A 26,807-nucleotide genomic window follows, 5' to 3' on the forward strand; every position below is an offset into this window, starting at 1 on the left:
CTTTTCCCATTCCCGCTTTGCAGACAGAAGCACAAAGACATGGAGGACATGGTGTAGCAATAGTTATGAAATAACAAAATCTAAAATTTCTGACAGCAAATTTAAATTTTCAGGCTTCACATTAATGCTCTTTGTCCAAACATCTTTTTGCTGAAATCAGTAGGAAAGTAAGAAGGCTCCCTCCCTCTCCCCTTGTTATTCTGTCTTCTTGGAGGGGAAAAAAAATTAAGAAAATACCTTAAATTTGGAATCAAAATCCTTTCAGCAAACAACTTTTGAGGAACACTGCATGGAAACCACACCTGTTTTAACAGGGGATGTCAAAAGCCCCCAAAAAAAGTGTCACAGAATAATGATGCTTTTTTTTGAACAATCCGTATCAGTCTGTTCCTGGCATTAATTTTGGAAATGGTATAGCTAATATGACAGCTATGATTTGGAGCCTTCAAAAGGCATAAGCTATTGGCATTTTAAATACATTACACACAAACACGCACGCACCCCTACACCCACACTAACTCTGCAGATTTGTTCTGCTCCTGTCTGCTGGCTCCTCTGCGTGTACTCCACAACAGATTGTTTCCTTCCCTCATCCCAGTTTTTTCCTAAGGGGCCTTTACATCAGGCACCCAAATAAAAAGGGTTCAGAGAGACCTGCACTACCACAGCACACAGCAGAAGAGATCCTCTGCAGCTCAACGGACACAATCAAGCCTTTCAATTAAACCATTACCCAAAAAGGTGTGGGTGGCTTATTACCAAAGCCAGCATTTACTTTAAAAAATGGAGAGTACCATTAGAAACACCTAATATAACTCTTATTAACTTATTTGAATCTAGTTGTGAGCACATTGGGTTTGTAAGTGTCTGCTAACATAGCATTCTGTTTGCCTAATTAAGTTTTCAGTAGGGGAAGCAATAGCTCTCACATTAATATAGGCAACTGAAAAAAAATCACATATAAACCAACGCTGAGCTTGATTTACCTTTATTGTGTAAGGATTTGCTACGGGCTCTTCAACAACTGCTAACTAATTTTCCATCAAAAAGCACAATTGCTGTACAAATTCCCATTCCAGCCCAAGCCATGGGGATGATGGACTCGCCCCAAATTACAAACCCTCCACACAATCCCTAGAGCACTTCCAGACCCTCTGGTTTTCCTCATCACTTTTTCCCTTTGCTAGTCCACGTTCTGAACCCTGAGCTTATTCCCCCAGCCGTGCTGCTAAGCAGTAACGCTCTAGCTGGGGAGCATCAAGCGGAGGAAAATTACCATTAGCCAAAAAAAATTAATCTTAAGAGGCTTAAAAGAAATCTCAGGGAATCAACTCCGATCTCCATGACAAATAATTAGCAAAATAAAGATAAAATACTGAAGCATCTCAGCTTTCCGCTACATTCCAAAGCGGCTTATTTTCTCCCTAAATTTTACTCTTGATGCATTTAAAATGCTCGTTTGCAAATTCCAAAAAAAAGGAAGAGGGGGAGAAAAAAAAAACCCCAAAAAGCAAACAAAGACAGAGTGTTTTGCCCAAAAACGCAAGATTTCTGCCTGGCCAGTCCCTGTACCCAGGGCCCCCAGCCCACGCCCCACGAGACCCGCTCACGGGGCAAGCACTCCTGGAACAGGCCCATATTACAGCATTAATATAATTTACAAAATGGTTAAAAATCAGAATGTTTTTCCTTCGTGAAAAATAACACACTTAATGCTTTTCATCTGGCACATAAAATTTACAATACCTCCAGGAACATTTTCTTTGGTTAAATCAACACTATTGGTACTTTTTTAGCCTATAAGCATATTACAGCCCCAGCTTTTTATGGGTTTTTTTGGTTGTTGTTTTCACCCATTGTAATAAACTTTTCAGAACCAGAGATGATCAACGATAAAAACCGTTCCCATGTCAAACGATTTTAACTACAGCTTTTAAAACAATAATAAAAAAGGCGGGGTCGGGAGCGGCGGGGGGAGAAGGATCGCCTTCAAACCTGACTCGCACAGCAACTATCCCGCTGCAATTAATACAAAGTGATGGTGCGAGCGGCCAGAGCGGAGCGCGGCGCCCGGAATTGTTTCCATGCCGCTCGCACAGGCAGCCGCAGCAGATGTTGGCTGTTAAAGGGCGCAGACGACACAGTTCATGACTCCTCGGAGGCGGCTGCGCCACATCTGCAGCCCATGAAGGCTGCGGGAGCGCGGCAGACGCAGCGAGCAGCGGAGGCCGGGCCAAGCCGGGCCGAGCCAAGCCGGGCCGGGCCAAGCCGAGCCCAGCCAGCCCTCTTTCCGTGCTATAAATAGAGGAGGTGTTTGCTCGCTGCGGGCCGGGCAGCGCCGCTGGAGCGGAGGGAGCGTCCCGGGCTGACGGCGAGCGGCAGCCGCTGCCTCCGAGCGCCGCTCCGCACGCCCGCTCCTCATTAACTGGGCGGCGATCCAAGTTCATCTGGGCCCCGGAGAAAGGCAGTGCTTGTGTTTAGACCGCACAATACTGACATAACATTAACAGATTTACATATGCAAAACTGTGAAGCAACAGGCATTCCCCCTCAATTGACCCACAGCTTGTAGTGGCTGCCGAGTTATTCCCTGCTTAGGCTCCGTAACCAAGTGGGCGTCATGCGACTACCATCTGGGTACCACTTATTTAAAGCTGGCAGTCTCTCTGTAATAGGCAAGCTGGCAATAAGCAGGAAGGGAATAAATTGCATCATTTAGTTAACATCCACTTGCTTTGCGGCTGTTAAAAACCCATGACTGAATAATAATTTGGTTATTTCTTTTGCCAGACAATGCTGTCAGCCAAAAGCGTACTACGCATGCTGCAAAACGTCAGCTTGCAAAATTTCCACTTTAAAAATAAATTAAAGAAATTTGCAGTATAATGCGAGCTAAGAAGTTTTTCTAATGCTAGCAACTCAAAAGCAATCGAGCTCTAAAAATAAATATGCATTACTGTAGTCACCAGATTCTGCTTTTCCCTAAAAATCTTCTTTGTTTTTATCAGCCAGCCACCCCAATCCATTAAATTCACCAAACATCACCAACCTGGCCTGTTACAAGCACAGGAACTGGGGTTTGCTCGCAGGAATGCTCATTGGATCCCAACACTTCTCCATTTCATGCTACCCACTGCCCTTCTCATCCTTTGCCTTAATTCGTAGATTTTATCATTTCCTTCAGTCTGACAACTGCTTTCACACAATTCCGTATCAAAGAAAGTGGCTGAAACCAGAGACCACTGAAATACAGCTAGAACCTAGCCTTTGTTAAAAAAACAAAAAGGGAGGAAACAAAGAGCTTTTGAAGTGGGTTTCTCTTCTGGGCTCTTTGGTTTGCAGAAAATTAAGTTACCAATAGTAATCAATTTTTTTTTTTTTGTCCTAATTTGCTCAAAATACAGCCTATGCAGACATATCTCAACATCCATCTCTGCTCAGGACTAAAGAAAAAGCCCATGCTGAGTGCATTTTTGTACTGCAGAGATAACAGGGCTCTGCATTATACAGTGGGAAAAGTCAGAAGAAACGTTTCCATTGGGATTAATGGCGAGGACGAGCCCAGAGCACAGTCCACAGGTAAAAGCATCTCAGCATCTCCACCTCCCACAAAACCAGGCTCGCTCCTCCCTCGTTACATTTTGAAGGGGCACCAGGGACTCTGGAGTGCAGAAACAAGACAACCAACAGAAAGTGGAAAGTTGAGTTCATTAGGAACTCACTTCCACTGTCAGCGATGGAGAAGAGGATGAGCTGGGCTGCCACAATGCTCTCACATCCCTGCAGCCTCCAGCAGCCACACTGGAACGGCACAGAAACCCCACACAGGGGACATGGGGACACCACAGGCAGATGGGACACAGCTGTCCCTGTCCTCCCCTTGTCTCCACACAGGGCAGAGCCCAACAGGCAGAGGTGCCACTGTCCACACTGTGCCATGCTGCTGGTGTGGATTCAATACAGGTGACCCCTTAACAATCCAGCAGCCACAGCCCTGGTGCCACAGGACCTTCAGCACTCAATCCCAAAATCCCTCCTGAGCTAACACACGCAATTGTTCGCTTCAGAAAAAGAACCATTTGGAAAAGCAGCTTTTAACAGACTCCCAGAGCACTGTGCAGCTCTTGCTGCTCCACCTGGGATGCTCAGGCAGGGAAACACAGGACCCACAGCCACCCACAGCATTCCACAAAGTGGGACCACCACTGGAATACAGCAGACCCAAGGGCCACTCTAACAGTTTGCAGGCTTTACAGGCAGGAACAAAAGTATAATGGAAGAAAAGGATTTTAGTTGGCACCAACCTGACAAGACAGTGTCCGATGAAGGGTGAGAGTAAAAAAGGGAACAGAAACTGAGGGCAGAGAGAAAAATCTGTCAGAGGAAGTGTGATGCCAGAAACTGCTCCAGGACCCCATGGCTGGATTCCAACTCAAAGCCTCCAAAAAAAAAAAAAAAAAACGCTACAGAGCCCCTAAAACCTTCCTGATTAAAATATCTGTGCAGGCTGAGGTTTGTCAAGTCATACTTGTGCTTGCTGTGCCTGCTCCACCACTCTCACCTAGAGGTCTCAGCTTGGAGAACTCCTCTGGAGAGGAGACCCAAGGCCTCCAGTAACTTTGGCAAGGACAGACGTGCATCCCCTGCAGCATTTGTGTAACTCAGAGAGTGTTTGAAGAGCTCTGCAGCACCAAGCCTGAGCACTGTTAATTGCATACACCATACCCCAGATCATCAACCTTGTCACCCGTGTGGTACATCACTGTATGGTCAATCTCCCTAATTATTCTTGAGTTATTTTTTCCAGTAGATCTACAAAATTATCAGCATAAAATTAAAAACATTTACCAGTCAACAAACTCAGCACAACAGACATAAGCTTGGCCCTGACAAATAAAAAGACTAAGGAAAATGTATTTATTTGTAGCAAATGTCCTTTCCTATAACCATCAAATAGATTACAACTGCATTTCTTTCCTTGCACTGCACGCTGGGATCCAGGCATTTAACTAGCACACACTACAGTGCTGGATTAATCATAAATAGAATATATTTTTAAGTGCATTAATTATGTAACAGATGCTTCCAGGATTCCAATGGAGGTAATTTTTAAAATCCCAGTGTACAGTTTTATGAATCTGTGCAGTTTCAAGGTTGTTTTTAATTTGCACTCAATACTACACTTATTTAAAACCAAGAGGTAATCAACCACTGCCTAATTTACTTTTTTTTTTTTAGTTCAGGCTGGAAGACACTGCTGCTTTTGGACACCTCAATTGGCAACAGAGGTTCCTCCCATTTCTTTGCCATGATGATGGGTCTGAGTAACGAGCTGTGTGAATGTAAGAATTCTTCATCTGCCTTCTATTAATTTCTCCTCCTCAGACTCCTTTCTGCCATTCACAAGTCTTGGTCTCCCCCTGCACATTCCCACTCACGTAGCAGACGTGATTCAGTGCACACAGCACACCTGGAGGCCCTGACAGGGACAGTGGGGCACAGACAGGATGCTCAGGGTTTCTAAGCAGCCCTTTATTTATTGATGGGGTACCATGAACACTTGGACTCAACGATCTTAGAGGTCTTCTCCAGCTTTAATGATCCCAATTCTAACTCTCATTGCTTTGAAAAATGGAATTAAATTGAGCTCACTTAGAAACAAGAGTTCTGCCATACTAGAGAAAAATGGGGCTTACCTTACTTACCTTGATAACAACAAAAATGGCATATCCAGCTCCTGGCTATGGAACTGCTGCGACAGGGACCTGAGTGGGACAACAGAGATCTCAGCAGCCTTTGGATGGCTGCACTGGAGCACCCTGGGGCACAAGCACCACAGCCTCCATGTGCTGGATGAGAAGTTTGCTTTCCTTCCCATCTTTGCACATCTCACAACTCTTGGATCCAAGTCACACATCTCCTCACAGAGCTTCATCTCTGCATCTGTCTGCGACGCTTAATTTGTCGTGACTTGGAGGGGCAGTGTTCCAGGCACTCGCTGCATGTGCAGCCTGGCAAGTGGCAGAGCCATTCCCTGATGCCTTCCTTGGACCCTCCCTGCAGCAAACCCTCCCTCTGGTCCAGGAGTCAGGGGAACATACAGGAGCACACAGGGCAATTAAAGTTACAATCAGATGCGGTGTTAACGCATCAGAATGAGCAGTGAGTAACCCTGATGCAAGGTGAGGGTTATTTAGGAGCATCCAGTAATTGCACGTGCAGAATGTGGTACCTCAGCACATGGTGAAGAGAGAGCATGAGGACAGGAGGGGTTCAGGACCACAGCTCTGCTCACCTGCACATCAGCTGCCTCCCAGGGATATCCACACCTCAGGTAGGGCATAAACCAAGCAGGAACAAAAGGTGGGTAACAAGAATTTTATTCCTACTAAAATTTTATCCTGGCTGCTACTCCTTTCCAAAAACAAAGGTAATAATTAAAAGTGAGAGCTAACACTTTGCTGTCTCACTTCACAGACTGCACACTCCAATTCCTCAATAAGGCAATGCAAAACCAGGCAGTGAGCAGGCTGAAGGCAGCTGGAGAAGGCAAATGACTTTGTGCAACACCAGGGAGGCCCCAGGGCAGGCAGCTGGGTGCTGGGCTGGGTCTCACTTCCCTGGGCATGCACCCAAGGACCCCAGTGACAGTGACAGCCCCGTGGGCTCAGCCCCAGCCTCTCCTCACAACTGAGGACTCTCCTTGCTCCAGCCTCCCCCAGAATTATCCATTGGCTCCGACAGGGAATGGAGAATGCCCAGCTCACCTCATCACCAGAGTCACACAGCAAGGCTTGGGGGCAGTCAGGGATGCCCTGCAGCGCTGCTCTGTGGTGCCAACCCCTCCAAAACCACTCTGCTGATCCACCTGCATCGGAGCACAGGGACAGCAAGGGATGAAAGCTCTCAGGGACAAGACATGAGGAGGGAGAGCAGCCCTGAGCACACAGCAGGGTAGAGGAGCCAGGTCCCTGCCAAACTGCAGCATGGCCTCACCTCCATAATCCCTGTGGCACGGGAATGCCAGCACCAGGTTATCACAAGGTGATAAGGCTCGCGGGCTGTACCTGCTTGGCATGGCTGGAGCGAGGCTCCCTCGGGGCTGCCCCGCTTTCACTTCCTATTAACGTGCACCTGCACCCATATCAAAAGCAGGAAAAGCATAAACTGTATTCAAAGCTTTACTCAAACCCCCACTGGAAGCCTGAGCTGATGCCAGGGAACGCCAACACCTGGGCTCAGCAGCAGCCCTGCTGTGGCACTGCCTGTGGCTGTCCCTGCACCAGAGCCACCACGGCCACCCACCCTCCCCAGACACCCCCGTGCCACACACAGCCAGCACATCCATCCTGCACAGCACCCACTGAGCACAGGGCATGGGACTGACCCTTTCTGGGGTCAGCCTGTTCCTGAGCTCTGGCCACCTCTTTCCTTATCAGCTTGGCTCTCTGACTCCACAGGCGCACGGCAGGCTGGGCACGGCTTTATCTGAGTTTTATGTGCAGCTGCATTTGCTTATCACACAGATAAGTTATTATAAAAACAAGAAGAAACAGCAGCAGCCAGTAACCTGGGTATCTCAGTGCCCTCATCACAAATTCCCAGCCTCTGGACCAGCTCATCATCCACAGCTCACAGGGGAGAAGGAAACCCAAGGAACACATGATGCCAGGACGTGCACAGCAACAACTCCAGTACCTGGCACTAAGGGAGCAGCATCACAATTACAATTAGGGGAAATCCACACCTGGCAGCTTTGGCAGGGTGGTCCCACCATCGGGCACTGCTGGGAGCATGCCCCAAGGCAGCTGGGCATGGAAGGATGCTCTGCCCAGACTGAGAAGAGCACATCCAGACACAAAGCCTCTGGCAGAGGGCTCACATCACAGCAAACACTATCCAGTGGCCAACGGGGTGGCCCTGACCCCTTCAGACCCTCCTCTGATCTCCAGAATCCAATGAGGATGTTCAACTGGCAGAAAACATCTTTTCCCTGCTTAAGGCAGTTTTCCACTGGTCCAGCTTCCTGTGCAGTCTCACCTCTGGTCAGCTGAAGCACAGGGGATGCAATGGGAAGCACACCCAGGGACAAGCTGAGATATCTGAATCTACTTAACTGCAAAGTGAACCAAGCCCTCACTCTACGGCACCGAGCGCGCTGTCAAATAGTCAAATTGAAAGTAGCTTTCATCTGAGCAAAAACAAAGGAGGCAAAGGCTTTGCAAGGAAACAATTCTCGCTTGACGCATGTCATGGAGTTGTGAGCGCGCCTGAGTCACGGCACACGTGTGGACCATTGTGAGATGTGTCCTCCTCCTCAATGTGCCGAGAGCACCACCAGGCAGAGGTTGAAACATGCGGAGGTGATTCAACACCGAGGAACAGAAACACTGAGACGTGCTGTTCTTAACACAGGGGCTGTACCTGACACTACTTCTATTTACTCAGAAAAGTTTTCTGCCCTGTATGACCTTCCCCTGCCAACTTACCCACGTGTTAAGCAGAATCTCCATCCCACCCTTGATGGATCACTACAATCCAACAAATACTTCCAAAACGGGCAGACTTTTTTTTTCTTTCAGGCCTATCAGAAATATAAGTTGAAAACTTGAATATTACTTGTTACCTGACAAAGCGTTATACTTTCTCTGTGCTTATGGCATCAACCAGGAAATAAAGAATCCACAAAGAAATGGAAGGGGAAAAAATCTTCCTATCAGAATGTAAATATTTGAGCATAGCAAAAATGAAGTATTTCCATGAAGCTTTCAATAAAGGATAACTGCAGGGCAAATTTTACCAGCAGATACAGGGACATAACTCCAGCTAAAGTTACTCAGAGCTGCCCAAGTTTCTGAGAGGCAAACTCAAGCAAACAGTGCTCATCTCCAGAAGGACTGTGAGCTCAGGAGCTGAGGCCACATTCCCAGCTCTTTTGAGAGAGGCAGACAAGATCTGTTTCATATCAGTGAAGAACTTCAGAGATGAGTCAAACCTGCAGGATTTGCTGCAATACTCGCTGCAAAAGAGGATGTGAGAACTGGCAAGTACGCTGTGTTTACTCACTGTGCCATCTAATTCTGGAAACCCGAGCTGAGATTCAGCGATCGAGCACGACTCCAAGGGGTGGTGGGAAGATCCTGGCCCTGTTACAAAGGCACTCGTTGGGCCAAACTGGTGGCATCTGCTCAAACAGGGCCATGGGCTGACCCAGACAGAGGTTCTGCAGCTGGCAAGAGGAGCCTCCCCTGGGCAGAGCTGCACCACATCTGCCTCCAGCCCAGGGACAGGCGCACACGAGGAGCAGAGATGCTCTAAAAATCACGCACTGCTTCAGTTAATGACACAGATTTACTCTGGGTGTTAGCCTGTTTTGCTAAAAAAAGCCAAGCAGATTTTTTTTTCCTTTTTTCCTGGTGCAAACTGTCCTTTATAGAGACTATTAATATCCCTCTTCCTTCAGTTTAAGCTCTACTTCTCTTCCTTGTTCTCCCACTGACTTGAAAGATAAGTTGCAAAATGAGATCTAATTTATCTCTATCTTTTGTCCTCATCCCTTCCCTCCTGTCACTGCCTGGACAGGCAGATTGCTCTGTAGGGAATCACTGCATGGAGCACAGAGTTTGTATTTGCTGCAACATTCACATTTTTAAGCAGAAAATCAAAGATTTTACCTAGTTTATACTAAACAGAACCCCTTTGGTTCTGGCCTCATGTAATTAATTCTGCACAAAGTAGTAACTTAGATAAAACACCTTGCTATAAGCAGCCACCTCAAACTGCTATGAATATTCCTCAATACCAGACACCAGTGAAGGCAACAGCAGTGGATGGTGGCTGCCAGGAGGTTATGCTGAAACAAATGCATTTCTGTTTTTCCCTTTAAATTACAAAAGATTATCATTTTACTCAGCAATGCCCTTTATTAAATTGAAACTCTCCACATCAGAATTAAACACATCCCATCTACTCAAAATGAAGTGTATTATTTATCAGTAATATTTAATGACAAAAACCTGATAACTTTTTCCGATTATACCACTGATTTCCTCTAGTCATGCATCATTGGCTCTGCTGGTCATTAGCATTATCACAGTGCATAAACTCTGGCTTAGGCAGCAAGTCTGATAACAGAGCCAGACACCTATAGGTACCATTTTTCAGTTTGTTCAGATTTACTAGTTTACCTCTCTATGAGCATGCCTCTATCTAATGGCATCGATTAAAATCCCTAAAAATCCTAGACAGTAAATTTCCATTTCCATGCAACACACTTCTGCACACTCAGAATCCCTCAGTAAATATGAAGCACTTGCTGAAAAATCAGATTTCCCCTTCAACTGGCTGAGGACCCTTTTCCTGAAAGACTATACTCCAGCCAATCTGAAAAATAGATAGGAAATATTTAGCCTTCTCTGACTGTTTAATGCCAGGAATATACTGGATAGGCTTAAGATATTTTAGTTTAAATCACAGGCAATGTTCCATTTTAACTTCTATGAAATAGTATTTTTGAATGCTGCAGATACTGGTTTTATAGAAGTGAAGAAAAAAAAATCAGAATAGATAACATGGTACAAAATCAGCTAAAATATACCAAGATGGGTTTCTTCCATTCTCAGTTAAATCCTGTAAATAAAATGACGGATTAGAAAGGTTTCCTGAGCAAAACCATCATTCCTCACACTACTGGACTTCAGAAAACTTCAATAGGTAAAGCCAGAGAAAAACTTTAAAATACTTGCAACAAACAATAATTGTGCTGCATACTTCTGACATTCCTCTTTCAAAGCCTTTTAGGTATCAAGTAATTTATCACTGAAAAACACATTTGCTCTTTTCCAAACCTAGAATTCAGGAGCTTTACAAACTTTAATATATATTATCTGAACACACATACACAGGCATATCATTAAAAACTAACAAAAACAATTTATAACGAGCTATTTCAGAGCCACCTTCTCCCAGTACTCATTTAATTCAATGACAGCAGGATAGGGCCCCTGACAACTCTCTGATTAAAATTAATTACTAAAGCTGTTAAGACATTATTACTATTGCAAAACTTACTGTGAAAAATCTCTCGTCTAAATCTGCTAATGCAGGTACAGGCCATGATGTTCTGCACAAACATCCACAGAGATTCTTATACGTTACACATGTGAATATTCTAAGACTTTATTATTTAGCCAAATTGATTTTCTTTTAATTTTCTTTTTTTTTTTAACTCAGTCCATCCCATCAGTGAGCTCCAATGATTTCAACAGGGGTATTTAGAGGGTAGGCCACATAACTGAAGCTACATCTGCCTGTGTAATGGAAATACAACTATTTATGAAATTCACCCCAGGGGGAGGAATAATTTACAGCGCACTGATCAACAGTTTGCATGGTACTGTCTGAAGGAGCCCTGTTTGAGAAGGAGAGCTGTTATAAAAGCAGAAAGTATCAATACTAACACAATTGGTGCCACTGGGTTATGCTATTTGCCGGCCAGAATCCATCTCTCGCGCAGAAAATTTCAGTTTGGGTGTAGTTTCAGTATCACTAACTGCAGTATTAGAGGTTGGGACCATTACACGAGAAACAGAAGCGGTTTGATGAGGTTAATCCCAAATTCTGTGATTTGCTGAGGCAAAAACTGGATCGAACCCTGGCAGCGAGCTTGGGAGCGCGGGATGCAGGAGCGGTCACACAGCCCCCTGCTCCTCTCATCCAGGGGCTTCAAGCTGATCCTTCAAAAATGAAACAGTGGAAAATTCTGCCATTGCTCTCCTCTGCCCGCCTGCTGCTCTACCTGCACCTGCATTGCCCCCAAAACACACTTCCCTAACTGAGAACAAGCCAACGCCAAAACCCTGGCCAGGCACATCCTCCGCGGGACCGCCAGCCTTTCCCAGACAAACCCAGCTTCAATGTGCTCCAAACCCAATGTCTGGAGCCACACCATGATGCCCCACAGCCCCCTGCACTGCGCTGCTTTTAAGGGGATTTCTACCACAGGAGGATTTACAAGGGTGATTTTAATGGAATTTTTCTTTCCAGCACAAGTATAAAACGTGGGAACGGGGCTGGACGAGCTGCCTGAGCGGCTAACACAGATTTGTCATGAGGTTCATGGAAGACAGAGTTCATGACTCACTGTCAGTGAGCTCACTATTACAACATAAAAACTATTATTAAAAATAAAAATGCAAGTACCAAAAGGAACACTTGAAGAAGGTTTTAACTTTTCTTAATCCCAAACAGAATACCCTTGAAATGAGGTTCGCAGCAGGCCCACTGGACAAAAATCCATAAAAGACAATGTTGCTATCAAAAATCTATTGGAACAGCACATTTTAGTTGAAAACCTTCCTCCCTATTTCCACTCCCTCGGTATTCCCAGAAGTTCCTTAGGAAGAGGTGTCTCACTCACACTCAGCTCCCAGCTTTCCAGCAGGAAAACATACACTTCACTGTGCAACACCAGGAAGATGCTTTTTAAAGCTGACATGGGTTCCTAAAGAAATACCAGTTAATTACTTAATCCTCCTTAATGGAATGATCAACATCCTTTCAGCAAACAAGGCTGTGATGATTTAACGTTTTACTGCACTGGGAGAATTAACCCCGCTCCTCTCCCGTCTGCTGCGACCGCTGGTTCTTTAGAATCAGTTCCATTTATTATTCAATTCTGCAGAGCAGCCCCTGCACCCAGGCAAGGAAAAAACCAATAGACAAAAATCTGCCTCGGTGTTATTCTGCCAAGGCCTGACCTGCAGACTGACAGAAAGGCAGGTGGCCTGGACACCCAGGAAATCAAGGTACGAGGCAGCACAGAGCAGCAAGCCCCAGCGTGAGCCTGGAACAACTTCATCAGCATCCCAGGAGCACCACTTCAAAAGGAGCCGGGGAGGGATGTTGGAATCCCAGCTCAGACAGCTCCTGAATCCCTGAGAACCCCGTGGCTGTCGTTCTGGCAAGAACAAAAGTCCTTTCAGGGCTCCACTGCTCGCTGCAACCAGACCCAGGCTCAGACAGAATTCTGCAGGCAAGTGTTGCGCAAGAAAGGGAATTCAGCATCGATTTTTGTGATCAGATGTTTAGTGGCTGCTCTGAACACTCCAGCAACCCCCCCTCACCATTTTATCTTCCTTTATCACAAGCTTTTTAATAGAGACATGACATTCTGCTTACTGCTGGGCTCTCTCTATTTATCTCTCTCTTAACAACGCTTTGGCATCATCGGCTCCGCTATCTAAATCAGCAATAGTGCATGTCCGGTCACATAAAACCAGAGAGGGCTTCCCGAGATGCCTTGGGAACTCTGACTACTCCGGTTTACTGATGTGTTAATATGCCCCATCCACTAATTAATGAACAAACAGCTTAGCCAGGCAGCTGGGGGAGGGACACCAAGACGAAGACTGTGGAGAGCCCAAGGAAAGACACTTGACCCTAATTGTTAGCAACAAGATGACAAGCCTGATCGGGAAGTACAGCTAAAACTCAGATCCAACATGAAAGGAAATGTCTGGCGAAGAGGGGAAAACTAACGATGCCATTGGAGGCTGCAGCCAACCTGCCGCGCTGTGCCACCTTCTGTCGGGCTGTCAGCACTCAGTGCCCAGCACCTGGCCCGGGCTCCTCAGCACCACGCTCCCACCACATCCCTTCTGCATGCCCAAATCCTCATCCTCCTCCTGCGACCCTGCAGCTCCAGGGTGTACGCTACAGACAGGAAAAACTGGAGTTTGTTCCAACCTATGACATGGTGGTGAGAAAGCGCGGCTCATGCTGCACCTTCCCAGCAAAACCACCTGCAGAATTCCAGCCAGTGTGTTTTAAGAAGGGCCAAAGTCTGGCTGAAGTTTCAGACAGACCCAGTTTTACCTGGGGCAAAACATTCTTCATCTTAAAAACAGCCTGGACTACATACCACAGCAGATATGCCTGTAGATGCACCAGCAAGAAGGTGCTGTGCCCCGTGTGCACTTTGGGAAACACTTCCATATAGAGTTCAAACCCTTGGAAAAAAAGGCTGTAAGCTCTTTCTACCTGAAAAATCAATTTAACTGAGAGTCACAGCAGTGCAGGAGATGCTGCAGCACTGTGCTCTGGGACAAACACCCAGGAGAAAGTTGATTCACAGATGGCACGTCCAGCGCAGACACATTGCAGAGCCCCAGTTTTCATTGCCAGTTTTTTAATTTCAGTGCCCATTTTTTAAATTCAGTGCCTCTGAATTAAACTAACTTAGTGAGGAAACAGGTTCTCCTAATAAAAACACACCAGCGAAAAGCACTGTACAGACAGCACCATTAGCAGTAAACAATACACAGGAGAATCATCCCAATAAAACATTCTGGGTATTTGTTTGCGTTGCTTTCCGAGACCATTGCAACCGAATGGGAAACTGGAAGGGAAAAAAGCCCACAATTATTTTCAGAATAGCACTCCCAGAAACACTGTAGCCTATCAGATCTATGTAAATATTTTACGATATGGGTTCCATTTCAGTAGATCTGTCAAGATATTTACAGGGCTTGACAGTATTTCTGCCTTTAATTAAATTTTCACACACATACTTTAATGTAATTTAAATAGATTATTAGTTGTCAGAATATAGTATAAATTTTGTTTACGATTTAGTTACTTTAAGTACTCACATTGAGGAAACTCATTTAACCCCCTGACTGAGGAGCATTAAGTGTTGAGATGAGACTTCTAAAGAGCTTCTACTGCCCTTTGCACTCTTGCAATAATCTTAAATTACTACAACTTAATTGCAATTTCAAGGCACTAAAATGGAGATGCTTTAAAAACAGCACCAGGAGGGTCAATGAGAGGAGAAAAATTATTTAGTCCTCCTCAGGTGCCTCTCAGGGAGAAACTGATTTTGCCCATGCTCTTCCCTTTTCCCGTTTTCCATAGAATCCCGTCTTCATTTGCAGAATGACGCGGAACAAAAAGTCATCAGGATTATTCTGGATACTTGCCACATCCAAACAGCCATTAGACATAAGCCTGCTCACTTGCATGCATGGAAGAGACCCGTGCCAGGAGAACAGAAAGACAAAACCCTAGAGCACATTTGCAGAGAAGGCTGCACACGAACAGAGCCAGCAGCTCCTCTGACTCGGGAGCTCCAGCGCTGGAGTAAGGAAAAAGAGCACGTGTTAAAGCACTCCAGAAATCCCAACCAACAAATAAATGATCTCAGCAAAACAGCACAACCGATTCCTCTACAGCACAAAATAAATCTTTTTAAAGTAAAACACTACAGCAATCCCACAATTAAGTTTCTCCTGTAAGGACTGCATGGCTTATTCCATGCTGGATTTTTCCCCCCTCTCTCTACACTGGCATCATCACCTTGTTACCTGCAGGAGCTGCAGTTGCCAGCGCAGCGAGCTGCGGGATCGAACCGCGCAGCGAGCAGGCTGCGAGCAGCGCTTCTGCCAGCGCAAAACCAACCACTTCCAGCAGCCACGAGATCTTCTCCGGCTCTTCTTGCAACGAGACACTCCGCAAGGCTCTGGCCAACAGAAAAACAATCAGACTCACGATTTGAACACCGCTGTGCCTCAGCACGGCCGGCGCTGACGCGCGTCCTCGGTGGCACGACGTTAAGCGCTCCCAGCCTGGCCATACCTTTCGAAGCTCTGGAATAAAGTTTGCTTGCCAGGACCTCTAAGAACGGTCTCAAAGACGCTGCTGATCTCTAGCGCACAGCGTCTCTGAATTCCACCTAGCAAATGCTTCCTGGCTTCTCCTGCATATCACATCTCTGCCGAAGCGCTCGCCGGGTGTGAAAACACGCTACTCTACGTGGAGGGAGGGGGAGAAAAAGTTTCAGTGGTACCAGTTAGTGGCACAGACCAAAAGCCAAAGGCAGCGACATCAGCAGAAGCCCCAGTTGATGCCAGCACACTCTGGATCAGGCCCAGGGTGGCCGACTGCACCCTGAGCTCATCCCTGGGGACACAGGGACCACGCCGTGCCCACGGGCCACGTTCAGAGCAGGGTGCCACCGTGTCCCCACACTGCTGACCACCCCCTGGGCTTCCCCTCCAGCCACCAGCCCCTTCCCACCTGCTCCCCCAGCAGAGGCTCGCAGGGAAAAGCTCTGACAGCAAGGCTCATCTGAGGAATAATTAAAATGCACTATTTAATTCAGCTTAAATACGGACAGCAAACAAAACCCTCGTGCATCCGAGCCCTGCGGGGCCTGATCCCGCTCCCCCTGCAGTGGGAACCCCAGGAAAGCTCCCTGCCAGGCACCCTGTCCCTGCACACATGATGCTGGATGTGCTGGGAAGGGCAGGAGAGGCCTGAACAAACGCTGCTCCTCCAAAAGACACCCAGCTACCTGCAAAAAACCCCACCGAGCCTTCTCCAGCCCTGGCTCAGCTGCATAAAAATATTTCAGCTCAGTGCCTTGAAGTTGCAATTAAATTGTAGTAATTTAAGATTATCACAAGAGCAAAGGGCAGCAGCAGCTCTTCAGCAGACTCCTCTCACCACTTAATGCTCCTCAGTCTTGGGGTTAAATGAGCTTCTTTAGTATAAGTACCTTAAAGCAAGTGAATCGTAAACAAAATTTATACTATTTTCTGACAGCATATAATCTATTTAAATTTATTAAAGCTTCTCGGAGAAAATTTAAGATGACAGAAGTATCATTATGCCCCATAAATAACCGGACAGCCTTGCTGAAATAACTGTATTTTACATACAAATCCTACATATGTGTGCGCATATGTTATTTCATTTGACACACAAATACATGCTCAATGGATATTTCACAAAAGGAATTGTGTTATCCAGTTCAATCTCTCAATATAAATGACCACAAGAGGTACGAATACTAAACACTAGATACATTCCATATATTTACCTTTTACCACCAGCCTTTTTCGTAATTTTTTACAGTGCTATGAAACAGGAGTAATTCAGGAGCTACAAATGTTTACAGTATATCACATCAAGGACGACAATGTGAATTTCAGCTCTGGAAAAAGGTGACCCACTCCATGAGAAATGCACACTGCGGCGTATGCTGCACGCTAATGTCCGATGCACAATTCCCTGCTCAACTTCCCTGCTCCTTCTGCTACCCGGGCAAAACCCAGCTGTGTTACGGTTACTGGTGGAACTGATTTAAGCAGAAAATGTTTATAGATGTTAGAAAACATTACACATTACGCAAAATGGCTTAATAGCATACATGTGCATGTTTAATGCACGTACTTTTTATTGTCTAATTAAAATATATACCATAAAAAAATCTTTACAGGCTTGAGAGTAAGTTATGCAGGACAGTTATGAAACCTTACCTTACAGAAAGTATAAAGTACTTATTGTGAGATCTGCACTGCTAATTAAAAAAACGCTTATGCAAAAAGATTTAGGATTTCTTAATTCTTCAGCAGATGTGCACTTGGTCTGCCTCTTGATTAATATACATTAGGTTAACAGCCTCTTACTTGGATTTTTTTTAAAAAACAGATATCTCCATTGTTTTAGAATACTTTAAAGGAATGAAAGCGACCCATATTTAAAGTTTGAGTTCAAGTGTTTGAATACAAACATGAAACTGTCACACAACAAAACTAACCTCACTCCCCTGGTTCATTTCCATTAGTAGCTAAATCCTAACTGCTTATTGAAGTAAAATCAAGTGCCTATTAATACTCTTTACGGGTATTTCCACTAAAAACTACACAGTATCAGTGTCTGTGATACAGCCATGAAGACACGTTACACACACTCTTGTAAAAATCCCGGCGTATCAAACCAAGGTCCATCCTGACTGCTTGGCAACATGTTTGAAGCAAAGATATTCCAAGTTTTCCAAACTCTAGGAATGCAGTCATCCAATATACAGTGCTTAATCAGAACCAAACTCCTCTATTATACACCAACACAAAACTTACACACAGAGAGAAAAAAAACCAAATCCACGTTTCCTTACAATTCAGCGATCCAGAAATAAAAGCTGAATTCCACAGAACTTTTAGGTTTTTCTGCACTGCACTAATTTAATGCCGCCTTCTCTGCAGCTCTAGGCAGCATAAACATAATCAAATCCTAAGTCCCTCTGAAAGTGTAAAAATGCACTTCAAACCATCATCACTTTAAAAAAAACAAACAAACCCCAAACCCCAGCCCATGCACAAAAAACTAACTTTGCAATCAAAACCGTAAGCAACAGAAAGCCTTATTTGAAATAGTAGTTATTTTTCTCAGAGTTATCCTTTGGTTTCACAACAAAGATCAGCATTTGTAATGGTCCATTTCTGCATAAGTGAACATATAGCCTTGCTGCCTGATCGAATAGTCCAGAGCTTTCAGTGAGGCAGCTCCTGACAACAGCCCAGCAGCAGCTTTGTTTGATCTCTCCTGCCTTCCTTAATCTGGGTTGTCAAGGTTCACTTGTTGGAGGCTGTTTACTTTACTTTTTCCAGAGAAAAAAAAAAAAGTGATTTTTTTTTTCCTGTCTCTCATACAATGACTAATCCAAAGACTAAGGGGGAAGAATGCTGCCAATGCAAGATGTTAAAGCTACAATACCTTTTTGCAATGAGATTTTAGCCGACACCTTTTGAATGGTAACTAGTGGAGAGCTTCCTCCCCCAGTGCCCTGGTCCATTCAATATGGTTGGGAGATAGTTCAAACAAAATGTGCAGGGGAAAAGCTTCACAGGAGAGAAGTTGAAACGAGCAGCCCCAAATTTCCCTGTCTTCCCCCAAATCTAGGTGCCGAGATGCACGGTACCTCCTTGCCCACACTCGCTTCTCTGGGAACTTGAATTATTTCAGGCTCTCTCCAACTTACAAAACATAAATGCTTCTCAGCAGTAACAAAAACTGTTAAAAATAATATTAAACTGAGCAAAATGCTTGTTTTCCAAAATATTAAAAAAAGCTGTGGATTACCAGCACAGGCAAAAAAGTTTCTTCGATGACACGCTTGCAACTTTGTCTAATTAAGCAGCTGTCACTAGTGACATCAACATTTGGTCAAATCAGGTAAAATCCAACTTTAGAAAAACTGTATGGAAAGCAAACACAGTTTAGAGAACTGTTTTAATATTTAGAACCATCCAGCACCCCAGAAATCAGCAGGCTATACAGTGTAGACGACACGCTACGAGCAGTACACATCCATTACTCACTCCGAGAACAGTTACTAAAAATGAAACCTTAAACTTCTGAGCACAGAAGTTGGGCTCCAGCTTCTCTACAGAAGCGGCTCGGAGAGCGCTCGCAGGCGGCAGATGCCTCGGGTAGGGACGGGAGGGCTGCGCGCTGCCGCCGCTGCCGGGCTCAGAGGGAACCGGGGGGAAAAGGACGGGGGAAAAGGGAAAAAAAACCAAAAAAAGTAACCTCGCTCGGCTTGGCTCACTCAAAGCAAAAACACGCAATTAAAATCATTACAGCCAAGCGGCAGCAGAAGAGTCGCTGAGAGCGCGGCGCTCCGCAGCCCGCCCGGCGATGCTCTCCGCGCCGGGGCCGCGCGGTCGCTGATAGTTACCGGCGGTGCGGAACGGGCTGCGCTGCGCTGCGCCCCGCGGAGCCGTGCCCGCGCAGCTGCCCGCGCCCCGCTCCCGCGGCTGCTTTGGGTTTTTGTTGGTTTTGTTTTTTTTTTCCAGGAAAGAAAGGAACCCACAAATCGGCGGGGCGGGGGTGGGGAGGAGGGAGGCGCGGACACGCCGCTCGGCCGCCGGCGGCGCGCACCCCTCCGCTGCCCGGGGACGCGGCCGCGCAGCGCGGGCCGGCAGGTGCGCGGGGCGGCCCTACTTACCGGGCACCGGCGGCGGCTCCGCGGCGCGCAGCGAGCCGCGGCTCCGTCCCGAGGCTCCGCACCGCGGGGCTGCGCGGGAGGGGGACGTGCGCACACACACGCGCGTGAAGGATGCGCGGTCCGCACCCGCGCAGTGAGAAGTTGCGCCGGGCTGAGCTGGGGAGGCGCGGGTGTTTATTCAAACACTTCGTTTCAAAAAAAAAAAAAAAAAGAAAAGAAAAGAAAAGAAATGGGGGGGGATGGGCGCAACGCGTCCCAGGGACCCGCGGTGGGGGCGGATGCGCTGCGCGGAGCTCCGCGGCTGCGGAAGGGGCTGCGCGGGCGTAAAGCCGCAACAGGTGCTCGGGGAAGGGGGAACGGGCAGCCGGGCACAGCGCGGGGAGGGGCGCGGCCCCACCGCAACTTCTTGCCCCGAGTGCAGAAGTTGGGGCGTACGCGCCCCTTGCGCGGCGGCGCGGAGCGACCCGGCGGAAAACACGCGGAAAGCGCGAGCGGGGATGGGAGGGGGGCGGGACGCGCCGCATCCCACCACGGCAGGGAGTGCGCGCAGCGCGGGGCGGGGGGGAAGTTTCCAAAGTGGGCGGGGAGGGGGTGCGGGCGGCCCCGCAGCCCGGGGAGGGGGCTCCGCATCCGCGCACCGCCGCCCCACATCCCCCCACCCCCCCGGTACCGCGGCGGCGGTCGGGGAGGGGCGGCCGGGCACGTGGGGCCGGCGGGGGGAAAAGTGCAACAGCCCCGGAGGAGCGGGGAAAGTGTCGGGGGGCGCCGGACTCACCCGCAGGACTCGGCCCTGCCGCTGCCCAGCACGGCGCGGCCGCGGCGCGGGCGGGCGGCGGCGCGGAGCGGCGCGGGGCTGCCTCCGTCCCGTCCCTCCCTCCCGTCCCTCCGGCACGCCGAGCCCGGGCGGCGCGGCGGCGTGCTCCGCCGCTCGGTAAATAACAATAGAGCCCTCCGCCCGGCGCCGCGCCCGCGGGCCCCGCACGCCGCCCCGCCGCGCCCCCGCCCCGCGCCGCCCCGCGCCCCCTCCCCGCCCCGCGCAGCCCCGCGCGGGCGGGCCGGGGGCGGCCCGCGACACCCCCGCGGAGGGAGATGTTGTTATTTTTTGCTGTTGTCAGTCTCTGACGTCACATCCACCTGCTGGGTAAACAAGGCTCGGCGCAAGGGAAAAATAATAATAAAAAAAAATAAAATAATAGAAGCGGGGGGTGAAGCGCGCAAGGGGTGAAGGGCGAGAGCCCCGCAGGCGCGGAGCTCCGCGGAGGACGGCCGGGGGGGCGGGGGGGGCCGGGCCGGGGGAGGCGGGGCGGCCCCACGGGGAAGCGAAAGTGGCGGTGGAGCGCGGTGCGCAGCGCTGCGCATCCCTGCGCACCCCTCCGCGCCCCGAGGGACAGCTCGGCGCCCGGGCCGGGGCCGCTCCGTCGGCGGGGGCGCAGCGCTGCGCACCCCTACCAACTTTTCTGCAGCCGCGCGGGGGGCAGCGGGGCATCAGGCCAGCGGAGCTGAGGGATGCGGTGGATCCCGGAGCGCCCTCCGCGGGTACCCGCGGAGCCGCCTTACCTGCGCGGAGCGGCGAGGCGGGCGCTGCCCGCGTTCTCCCCGCAGCGCCCGCCGCTGTGGGCGCAAACACCGCTTAGACACAGTGCGCGGGTGCGCAGCGGCGCGCACCGGCCGCTGAGCGGGACTGACCGTCCCGAGGACGGGGCTGCGTGCCCGCCCGGAGCCGCTCCGCGGGGCTGGCTCCGCATCTCGGTGGGTGCGCGGAGCGGCAGCGCTCCGGCCGCGCCGTCGGGGCTCCCGAGGAGAGGGGCGGCAGCGCCCGCGGGGAGAACGCGAGAGGGGGCAGAGCCGGGACCACCCGGCTGCCCCAGCCCCGCGGCTCCGGCACTCGCGCATCGCGAATTTTAACAGCACGGATGGCCTTAGCGCGGATTTGGAACCTCAGCGGCTCCTTTGGCGGCGGAGCGGGCGAGGGGAGCGGCCCCGCCGGGCAGCCCCTCGCCCTGCCCGGGACCCCGGCCCGCTGCCGGCAGCACCGCGGCGCCCACGGGACGGGGCCGGGGCTCGGTGGTCGGGCGCCCCGCGGGGATGGAGCGCGTCCCGCCCGGCGCTGCGGGCCGGAGTCAGCGGGCGGCCGCGAAGTTACCGAGCGACCGATCGACTTGTTCGGGGAAAAAACTCTTTCCTTGACCCGCCCGGCTTTCTTCCCTCCCTGCTTTTTGTACGATCGCGCGTGGCTGCCCGCAGGACTGACCCGGGGCCGGGGCGGTAGTTTCACACACTGTCAGGAGCGGTACCGCGGGGCGAACCGCGCTGAGTTCAGTATCTGCCCCAGTCCCGGTGCCCGGCCCGGCTCCGGCAGCAGCGCCGGGCCCGCGGCGCCACCTCCCGGCAGAACGGCGGGAGCCGCGCTGGCAGCAATTAAGACCTGGAATTACCCTAATAGCGAGGTACTTATGCGTAATTCATTATATTTTAAATAATTGAGAGCGGAAAATCGCTGCAAATAAATATTTGCGGAGGTGATGCTCGCGCCGCTGCCGGAGCGGTGCGCTCAGACCGGCGGGGAGCGCTCGGGGCCGGGAACGGGCGAGAGCCGGGAGCGGAGCGTTCAGCATCCCGCTTCTGCAGCCCCGGTACCGCAGGAGACACCGCAGGGGTTTGTGTCACCTGGCGGGACCACCAGCTTTAAAAGCGAATATCACCTCGTTATATATTTTAGTTCATCTGTTTCTTTAGTAGGAAGAAAAAGAAGCCAAACCTGTTAAAAGAGCATTTTTTAAACACTCTCCGCTATACCGCTAAAAAACAACACTTGTTTTACATTTCATCCTCGAATAAACGCTTATTGGCTACTTCTTCGTCTCCTGTTTTTAACTTCACACATCCAAACCAGTACATCAACTCTGTAAAACATGATTAATTCCACAGACAGTACCAGCGGTGGGACTTCTCCCTCCCCCTCTGCCTATGTAGCTGCTAATTGTGCTTGAATTGTTTACTGCTGTATTGTTTTACAAGTGCCTGGAGAAAGATGCTTGATATTCCCACCACCGGCAGAACCATCCCAAGAGCAAATGCTTCACAGATTTTGGCAGGGATGCACACAGGCTACAACTACAGCTTGTTAGCTAAGAAAAAAAAAAAAATTATGAAGGTGATGACGCCTCTGTAATTATAGGTGTTACTTGTTATAAAGTCAGAATGTTTTCCAAGCTACTGTAATGCCACACCTCCAGTGTCCCAGGAGCCAGGCCTTGGAGTCCTTTCTGCCTTAGTCACTGGTTTATGAGGCTTTGCAGGGCACATCACCAGGCTGCACGGCGGCTTCCTGGCCCACTTGGCACTCCTGCGTAGGTGCAAAGCCCATGTGGGTACTCAGCTGTTATTTTACCTTTTACATCAGACATGAAAAGATGAGATACAAACCATGTACTGCCCCGAAAAGTTGGCGGACATAAAGAGAAATGTACATTGGAGTTACAGCCCGGTTTTATGATTATCTGACTTTTGTTTCAAATAAGCACAAGCAGAAGCAGCCCTGTGAGTATACTCATACTGCAACTTGAGGCAAAACCCCTTCTTGGCAAAATGGTGGTCGCTGCTTTCCACATTTCCTTGGTTTTGGTGTAGTCAGGGCAAATCAGATCAGCCTGGCAACAAATAACCTTCAAAAAAGTAGAAAATGCAGCTCTGCCCATCACATGGTACATGTGCAAGGTAAAATAACTGGACCTTTCTTTTGCTCAGAGAACTTCAAGGGCAGGAAAGGTCAACCTGCCTATGAGGGGGAGTTTTAAAAGGTGTAAACATCAGCTTAGAGACTAAGCCCTATGCTCTTGGCAACACTTGCACCAGCTTTAGTGGAAGCTGGATCTGTTCTCCAACTGGGGAAGTCCCACAAAGAGATAATGTGACGCAGCTGAAGTCTCAAGTTGGCTTGTCTGGCAAAATGAAAATAATAACTTCTCCCAAATGAGAGCTATAACCAAACCCAGATATTTTTTAAATGAAATATTGTTGTTGGGGAGGGGGTTTTCCAGCATACCAAATTCTGATCCCTCAGTTGCAAACACATTTGCATCCTTCATCTGCTTTTGCTATTATACTTTCCCAGTTTCCCTGGCCACAGTAGAAGCCATGTCCTGGCCTGTGCTGGGAGGACAAGCTGGAACAGAACTGAGCTTCCCTGTGCCAGGAGGTGCCTGGCAGGACAGGGCTGCCCCACAGCCACCCCGAGGGGTGCTGCTGGGCTGGCTGTGGCAGAGCAGGCAGCCAGCAGCACAGCCAGCTTGGTGCTGCTTGTAAGGGAAAGAAATGGCTGTGCTGCCCCGCAGCATCACAACCCAGGCAGAGCAGGCTGCAGCCTGGCTCCACGCACAGGGCAGCGGCAGTCAGGCACAGAATAAATGACATTTTGCTCTGTTGTGAGTCCAGAGAAGCTCCACTGCAGTCAGAGCTGGTTTGGATTTGCATGGGCAGTGCAGAGACACGAGTCTTGGATTCACCCCAGACTCCTCTGCGTTCCTGGTGGATGGGAAAGGCTCCCCACGTCCGTACCCACACTAATCCTCTCTGCTCCTGGAGGTGTCCCTCCAGCCGCCACTGTACCAGAAGCCACCCAGAGATAACTTTTCTATAGCACATTTCCATTTGGCCTGAGCTGCCAGCCAATACATATTTCCTTTTCCTGTGGGGGCAATGAATAGCCATTGTATTTTCGTTGGACTATTAATCTGCCTGAATTTGGTCGAGATTCTTAAATGAATATTCATGGGAATTAATGTAATTTAATTCCTATTGCTTCCTGAATATAATTACATGCCGTACATGAATTGGCAAACGCCACAACCCATCCAATCTTGCTGAAAGTCCATGGCTGATGAAACACCACGAGCTGGACACTCGTGCAGCACTGGAGATGCACAAAGCACTGCCAAGATGCAGCTTGACTTCAGCAGAAGAAACCAATAAAAGAGGGAAGATGTACACTGTAGGAAGCAAACACCACCTTGAGGGATAGAAAGTATGATTAAAAAGGTATTTTAATACAAGCTCTTCCCCAGGTATTTGTCTACATGTAGGGACTACATTAAACATTTATATTATTTTGAAAAAAGCTTTATTTCTTCCACTTCCTCACCCACAGAAAAACATCTTACAGGGCTCCTATCCTGACCTCTCCTGAGACACAGCATCTCTTGGAAGACCTTCAGCACATCCTACAAATCAGAAGTGCCCAAGTGCAATCCTCCTTCTCCCAGCAGCCCGCCTGCCCAAGTTCACGCTGTTCCCTGAATAATAAAGCATAATCAGCTCTGTATTAAAGCAAAACCTGTCCCCAGCATCAGTGCTACCAACCCCTGTCGTAACATAACAAGGACTCTTCCCAAAATATTTGGGCTTGCCCTGTCACAGTGAGAGGCGTTCAAGTTCAGCGCTCTGTCAACAATGCCAGGTGTCTCCTGAACCTCCGGCGCCCGAGCCAAGAGAGGGAGCTCAGAAGCACAGGAATAATCATTATTCACATTACTAAAATGTAACGGAATGTTTAAACAGATAACGTAACACAATCCCTCACAGCGAAAAAAAAAAAAATACTGTTTATTATTTATCCCTGTCAGATAGAAAATGAACTCAATCTCCTGGAAAGCAAAAGCAAGGCTCCTTTCTTTTTTTTTTTCCCTTCTTTTTGCAACTGACAGCCATGAAAAAAATATTCTATTGTGGCAGCTGCGCCCCTTCAAAGGGGCTGATGTTCGCTGTGGTTCTTGATAAACCAACTGGCAAATTTTGGGGGTGAAAAAGAAGTGACTTGAAGCCAAACACATCTAAGAAAAAAAAGCCTCGTGAAATCAAAAATCCAAGAACAATTTCATGTTGAGTCAATCTGAAGATTTCATTTCAATTTTGATTTTTTGGGGGAATAAGAAAAAAGACACACACCCCCTTGCTTGAAAATAAAATTAAAGGACATTTTGAACACAAAGTAGTTTCAAAATGAGAAATCAAAGTGTTTCATGTCAGAAGTGTCAAAACTAACAGCTTCAGCATTTGTCAGAGCTTTTTTGAGTTTTTATAAATGACAAGTTTGGCATGTGTGCACAGACCGTTTTGGTGCTGCTGAATCTGCATTTTTGCATGCAAAAAAAATTGGTCGGGTGAAATTTTCTGCGGAGAAACCGTTTGCCATTCCCTTTGTGTGGAGACCAGCAGCACTCTCCCCCATGGCTGCAGTGTGCAGGAGCCTCACTGACACCTCCAGCTCCTCTTTGGCTTATTAATATTTTACCCTTCAGTGTGCAGGACTCCACAGGCCGGGTCTGTTCCAGAACCAGCTCCCTGGTTAGCAGGAGGAGGTACAAAGGTTAGGAGAGACCGACTGTGCATCTCCTGCTTGATGTGCTGCTGTGTGACAGGTGGCCACAGACCCATCCTAAGGTGACATTAGGTAATTTATTAGCTTGGTTCATTACTGCTAAGCTCCCTTTCATCAGCTTGCTGCCTTCCCAAAGTGAGGCTTTTCCAAAAATGTTTTATCCCAAAAAGCTGGGAGAGGTTACAGTCAGGTTTACACCTTATGTAGCAGGAGAGCAGGGGTGGAAAGTGAGGTATGTAGCACCTGAATTAAGACATTTAATTTAAAGTCCTAAATTACATAAAAATCCTAAGTTACATAAATGCTATTGCTATAAAAATGTACCAGCAAGCATTTACAATATTAGCAACTGAATATATTCCTGCTAGGAAAGCAGCAGCCACCCGGATTTTGCAGGTCTGCTTCCAGCCTAGCTGACTTTGCTGCAGGTTTGGGACAGTGCCTAGTCCCCTGGGAAGGCAGCAAATAAGATCTTCTGCAGATAGCAGACACCTACCTGCCTTTTGCTACCCAATTTCTGTAACACTTTCTACATCTCTCTGATGACAGCAACACTTCTTGCTGTATCTTGACAACTTCTAATTAACCCAATCTCAGCATCTCTGAAGCTTTCAGAGGAAAACCAGCGTGCTTCTCTAG

At 48.4% G+C, this 26,807-nt stretch overlaps 1 protein-coding gene across 1 annotated transcript in view; it reads right to left on the minus strand.

The window, feature by feature from the left end:
- The window catches only part of FOXP1 (forkhead box P1), a 377,541-nt gene extending 356,954 nt beyond the window's left edge, over positions 1-20,587 (minus strand). Inside the window, exon 1 of the mRNA XM_063165021.1 lies at positions 20,568-20,587. The gene's annotated coding sequence lies outside the window, so the exon portion shown is untranslated. The remainder of the gene's footprint in view (positions 1-20,567) is intronic.
- Between the last annotated feature and the right edge of the window lie 6,220 nt (positions 20,588-26,807).

Source organism: Melospiza melodia, chromosome 10 (assembly GCF_035770615.1).
Source record: "Melospiza melodia melodia isolate bMelMel2 chromosome 10, bMelMel2.pri, whole genome shotgun sequence".
Classification (NCBI taxonomy): Eukaryota; Metazoa; Chordata; class Aves; order Passeriformes; family Passerellidae; genus Melospiza; species Melospiza melodia.